General features: G+C 38.5%; 1 non-coding gene across 1 annotated transcript; it reads right to left on the bottom strand.

Annotated features, from left to right (window-relative positions):
- Positions 1 to 1,245: 1,245 nt before the first annotated feature.
- Positions 1,246 to 1,323, bottom strand: trnaa-cgc (transfer RNA alanine (anticodon CGC)). Its single transcript has one exon. It is a non-coding gene; the product is annotated as a tRNA-Ala (tRNA).
- Between the last annotated feature and the right edge of the window lie 5,407 nt (positions 1,324 to 6,730).

Genomic DNA, 6,730 nt, shown 5'->3' on the forward strand with positions numbered 1-6,730 from the left:
CTAGCCTCGGTAATTACTCAGTTACTCTAAACTACACAATTATCTTTGATACAAAGACGGCTATGTAGCTAGCTAAGAAGAATTGCTCAGATCAAACAAATCAAGCCGTTGTAATGTAGCGAAGTGTAATATTACCTGTGGCGCGAAGCGTGGTGCGACTGCTCGCTCCAAACCGGAAGTCACAAAAGAGAGGAACTTATTGATGAAATTATAGCCTTAAAGTCTGGGAAAACTCCAGGGCTGGATGACATATCAGTTGAGGTATATCAAACCTTTTTTGATGTACTCAGAGGACCGTTATTAGAATGTTTTAACCACTCCTATAAAAAAATGGATTATCAGATACTCAACAAGAAGGTCTGATTTCATTATTACTGAAACAGGACCCAAGTGGTAAATATAAAGATTGAGTCCATTAAAAAAATTGGAAGCCCCTTACACTTCAATGTTGTGATGCAAAAATTCTAGCAAAATGCATAGTGCATAGAATTTTTTAAATATATAGTTGGATATTATTCATCAGACAGTTTTTTTTACATGGACGATACATTGGAGATAATATAAGACAAGTTCTGGAAACAATAGAATACTATGAAAAATCTGGCAAACCAGGCCTGGTATTCAGAGCTGACTTTGAAAAGGTTTTTATATATAAATGCCTGGAATATTTAATTTTGGAGAATCTCTTACACAATGGGTTAAAGTTATGTATAGTAACCCTAGGTGTAAAATAGTAAATAATGGCTACTTCTCAGAAAGTATTAAACTGTCAAGAGGAGTAAAACAAGGTTGTCCACTATCGGCATATCTATTTATTATGGCCATCAAAATGTTAGCTATTAAAATCAGATCTAACAATAATTTCAAGGGGTTAGAAATCCAGGGCTTAAAAATAAAGGTGTCATTGTACACTGACAATTCATGTTTTCTTTTAAATCCACAATTTCAATCCCTCCAAAGCCTCATAAAGGATCTAGATCATTTTTCTAACCTCTCTGATTTACAACCAAATTATGATATTATGTATCGGATCACAAAACAAATTACTTTTACATTACCGTGTAGTAAACCAATAAAATCGTCTGATGGTGAAGTGAACATACTCGGTATTCATATCCTGAAAGAAAGTAAGTATTTCACTACAATACATTTTAATAGAAAGATCTTACATTTAAATTATTTAGCAGACGCCCTTATCGAGTTACAGTAGTGAATGCATACATTTCATAAATGTTTTTGTTGTACTGGCCCCCCGTGGGAATCGAACCCACAACCCTGGCGTTGCGAACACCATGCTTTACCAACTGAGCCACAGAGAAGACCTTGCTACCATGGAAAGGAAAATACATGTCTATTTGTGGAAAAATCACCGTGATTAACTCTTTTGTTAGCCCAGTTTACTTATTTGCTTATGGCCTTGCGATTAGTTTTATAAATTACATGAGCAAAAAATATTCCATTTTATTTGTAACGGCAAGCCAGACAAAATTCAACAGGCCTATTTATATAATAAATATGAATTCGGATGACAGAAATGATTAAATATTAAAGCATTAGTCATCTCACTAAAGGCTTCTCTAGCAGATTAGTAAGAATATCTCACCCCATGTTCAGGAATGGCCTTTTTCCCTTTATTCAGACTGCAAAACTCTCACTTTCGGTTATTTGAAAATTAAATAATCTCCTAAATATCGTTATTTTTCAACCAAGCCATAGAAAGTTGGTTGCAATTTCAGTTTAATCCACCAGAAAAGACAACCAATATTACAACAAATATGGTTAAACTCAAATATACTAATTAAAGACATACAGTACCAGTCAAAAGTTTGGACACACCTACTGTACTCATTCAAGGGTTTTTCTTTATTTTATCACATGGAATGCATTTCAATTAACAGGTGTGCCTTGTTAAAAGTTAATTTGTGGAATTTCTTTCCTTCTTAATGCGTTTGAGCCAATCAGTTGTGTTGTGACAAGGTAAGGGTGGTATACAGAACATAGCCCTATTTGGCAAAAGACCAAGTCCATATTATGGCAAGAACAGCTCAAATAAGCAAAGAGAAACGACAGTCTATCATTACTTTAAGATATGAAGGTCAGTCAATCCGGAAAATTGTGCAGTCGCAAAAATTATCAAGGGCTATGAAGAAACTGGCTCCCATGAGGACCCCCACAGGAAAGGAAGACCCAGAGTTACCACTGCTGCAGCCTCAGAAATTGCAGCCCAAATAAATGCTTCACAGAGTTCAAGTAACAGACACATTTCAACATCAACTGTTCAGAGGAGACTGTGTGAATCAGGCATTCATGGTCGAATTGCTGCAAAGAAGAAGAGACTTGCTTGGGCCAAGAAATACAAGCAATGGACATTAGACCGGTGGAAATGTGTCCTTTGGTCTGGAGTACAAATTTGTGAGACGCGGTGTGGGTGAACGGATGATCTCCGAATGTCTATTTTTCACCGTAAAACATGGAGGAGGAGGTGTTATGGTGTGGGGGTGCTTTGCTGGTGACACTGTCCGTGATTTATTTAGAATTCAAGGCACATTTAACCAGCATGTCTACCACAGCATTCTGCAGCGATACACCATCCCATGGTTTGGACTTAGTGGGACTATAATTTGTTTTTCAACAGGACAATCACCCAACACACCTCCAGGCTGTGTAAGGGCTATTTTACCAAGAAGGAGAGTGATGGAGTGCTGCATCAGATGACCTGGACTCCACAATCCTCCGATATCAACCGAATTGAGATGGTTTGGGATGCGTTAGACCGCAGAGTGAAGGAAAAGCAGCCAACAAGTGCTCAGCATATGTGGGAACTCCTTCAAGACTGTTGAAAAAGCATTCCAGGTGAAGCTGGTTGAGAGGATGCCAAGAGTGTGCAAAGCTGTCGTCAAGGCAAAAGGGTGGCTACTTTGAAGAATCTCAAATATAAAATGTAGTTTTTTTTATGATTCCATGTGTTGTTTCATAGTTTTAATGTCTTCAATATTATTCTACAATGTAGAAAATAGTCAAAATAAATACAAATCCTTGAATGAGTAGGTGTTCTAAAACTTTTGACCGGTAGTGTATATATAAGCTGGAAGTAGAAGACTAAGTTTGCTTCTACATCTGCATTGCTTGCTGTTTGGTGTTTTAGGATGGGTTTCTGTACAGCACTTTGTGACATCGGCTGATGTAATAAGGGATTTATAAATACATTTGATTGATTGATTGTTTTCCATTAGTTTACTCCAATTAGAGGAGGTAGGGTTAGGGGAAAATAATAAAGGAAAATATATACTTTTTAAAATTATATATATATATATATATATATATATATATATTTACAAAACATTATATGGGGGATTGGAAATGATGCAATTACCTTGATGGAAGCCACAATCTATCTGCATTATTAAAGCTGATCTACCCGATAAAAATAAAACATTTACTTGATTTGACATCTGCACAGGATACAGCAGGTACTAAGCTACAGAAATAGGGCTGAAGGATGAAGGCTAGAGAGGTCAGAGTGGGTCTGAAAGAGATGCAATTTTCCCTCCAACTCCTTACAACACAACAGAAAAGAGGAGAGTGGACACAGACACAGAGTAAAGCTTGGGTTGTGTGTTGTGTATGACTAAGGCCTACATTGGACAAAGGGGACGGCTGCTCAAACTGCCATGGATGGGAGGCTACAGCTGGAGGAATAAAGTCCTAGAAAAGTGTGTGTGTGTGTGTGTGTGTGTGTGTGTGTGTGTGTGTGTGTGTGTGTGTGTGTGTGTGTGTGTGTGTGTGTGTGTGTGTGTGTGTGTGTGTGTGTGTGTGTGTGTGTACGTGTGTGTGTACGTGTGTGTGTACGTGTGTGTGTACGTGTGTGTGTGTTTTCCTACATTATCAGGACCACAATCACAATGTCCTGACAAGTCTCCAGAATGTCCTGACAAGGTAAGAAAACAAGAGAAAAATGTAAAGTCAGGACCTTTTTCATGTCCTGAATTTGTTCAAATGCTATTTTAGACTTAAGGGTTAGGTTAGGGTTAGAGTAAGGGGTTAAGGTTCAGGTTAAGCGTTAGGGAAAATAGGATTTTGAATGGGACTACTTTTTTACTCCCCATAAAGTCTTGAAAATTCACAAAAACAAAGGTGTGTGTGTGTGTGTGTGTGTGTGTGTGTGTGTGTGTGTGTGTGTGTGTGTGTGTGTGTGTGTGTGTGTGTGTGTGTGTGTGTGTGTGTGTGTGTGTGTGTGTGTGTGTGTGTGTATTTGCACACTTGTGTACAGTATGTGCCGTATTATGTACTGTGTAACACCACCTGTCATGTAAATACATTGGTATTAGGGACAAAATGTAAAATGTTTCTAGAGTTTTGTTCCCATTGTGTAGTCCAGTGAGTAGCTGACAGTTAAATCGTTCCTCTCTCACATAGAATACTTTTGTTTTTAAAGATAGTTTATTTTACACATAATTTATCTTGTAAAGACAACCTCTTGCGTTTGAATTGGCCATAAGCGCCTCTTCAAAAAAATATTGCTGCATGACGCCTCACCAGATTCAGAGTATGACGCCTCAACAGCTTTGTGAGAATGTGTTGGTGTTGCACAGATATACAGCCCATTAATCATCATACCACACCTGGAAAATCATAGTAGAAGAGCATAATGACAGAGCAACCCCCGTAAGTTGTTTATTTCTGTCAAGTCATTACCACACCTAATCACTTGTTGATATTCCGAAAATTGTCATAAAAGAATCTTGTGCAAGCCAATGCGTTTTTGATTGATGATGAAAACAAAGTGTGACTGTACAGGCCTATTCAGAATCAACGCGTAGCCTACTGTTTTTAGAACAGCACTATGCTGAACAAGAAATCGGAAGGCATGCATGTTCAGGGCCGCATTAATTTAGCTTGTAGGCTTTGAACCACAACCCCCATTTATAAGACCACAGGGTTTCAAATAGTGGCGTTATGGCTTAATAAACAGACTTGTTCCTGTATAATGCCTGCATTGTGTGTTGTTTCTCTGTTGCATGGGTGCTTTCTAATGTACATATAGATGTAAGATTTTAATTTGAGCCAGTTTGCTACAGCAGGAAAATAATCCAGGAAATGTGAATGATTATGGGTATTATAATCAATTGACATTTTTTGTAGGGGTTTATATTTTTCGTTAGGGCAAATCAAGTCTGACATTTTAAAGTGGAATTTACAAACTTTAGAAGCCTTTTTAAACCTTGAATACACTACAATTTTGCAAAATTCCCAGCGACAAAAGAGTGATCAAATGAAGATCCTACATCTGTATATTCAATTAGGCTAGCAAGAGCAAAGAAGAAATAAAAACCCGGCCCCTGCAGCGAGTTGTCTAGTTTCAGCACATTGATCACTTCCGCTCTCTTCAGGAGTTCCTAATAGCAGGTGCGTCCCGCACTCTGTGTGGCTCTGCTTGGCCTGCTTGGCACGGCGCTGGACTGTTTGGCTTGCAGCGGAGAGAGCTGGGGACAGGCAGAACAGTAAAGGTGATGGGATAAACGTGAGAACACCGCTACCCAATGAAATGTTTCCCTATACAATGAAATATGGGACTCAAACAAGAGGCGAGAAGCTGTGGCCAGAGCTCTCTTTACCCAACATGTTCTCTTCCCACGTACAGGGTGATAACGCTTTGTCCCCAAAATAGATTATATTCTCTAAAAGCACCGTTTGTATCATTATTTGGAAAGGCCTATACTACTCTCTACGCACACCCTTATCATAGTCTACGTGAATGCTACCTGGTTGTATTAATAATAGGGTATTATCATAGGCCTAAAGGAAAATATGAGGCAGGCAAGTACTATAGGCTACAAACCCATGTTGACTACTCATCAACAGTTGGCAGGTTGAATTTGAGAAATTTAACAGTTTCAGATATGTAAATTAGCAGGCACACCAAGCGCGTGTGTCGTCTATTTCGCGCCTTATTTACTTGTTGTTGACGGGGAGTAGCCTATATGTCTATGTTCATTGGTGCTAACAACATACGAACTGAAATGTTGAGGAGTTCTTAAACGGAGAGTCAAGAAAATAAGATTTGGTGAGAAAAATAAATAGCAAGCCCCGATAGCTTTGGGATTAAGACCGAGAACGAGTCCAAGCTTTGCTGCCACTTTCGCCTGCCAAGAGCGGCGGGGGTCCCCTTGGTGGCCCGGGCTCTCCCCCTTTCTCTCCCAACAAGCTGAACGGCCTCCCCTGGCTACATAAATTGCTGCTTTATTATCATGTAGAGTCACCATTTAATACCAACCATTTCACATTCTACAATCTACGGTTGGATATGGATGGATAATTCTACTGCTCCAAAATTGATGCATGCATGCACGCGCTACAACCTCACTCTGGTTATCACATGTTTTTTTTTTTGGCTCTATGTAAGGTTAGCTAATTGCTATAGGCCTTGTTATATCCGTGCAGTAGGCCTATGCTTTTGGTTGAAAACATTGATTAGGATGATGGTGGTGGTGGTGGTAATGGTGAAAGATGGTAAGGAGGAGGATATAATAATAACAATAATAATAACAATACATAATATATAATAATACATCATTCGTAAGACAGAATAATAAATAATAATAATATTGATAGGCCTATAACACTCATACAAACTCATACAAATATGACAGTCATGTATTTTACGTAAAACTTGAAATATTGTCAGTTTCTTGCCATAAAGCAGGCCATTTTCACATTTATTATAAACAAT

This window comes from Salmo salar, chromosome ssa01, assembly GCF_905237065.1.
Source record: "Salmo salar chromosome ssa01, Ssal_v3.1, whole genome shotgun sequence".
In the NCBI taxonomy this organism is placed as follows: domain Eukaryota; kingdom Metazoa; phylum Chordata; class Actinopteri; order Salmoniformes; family Salmonidae; genus Salmo; species Salmo salar.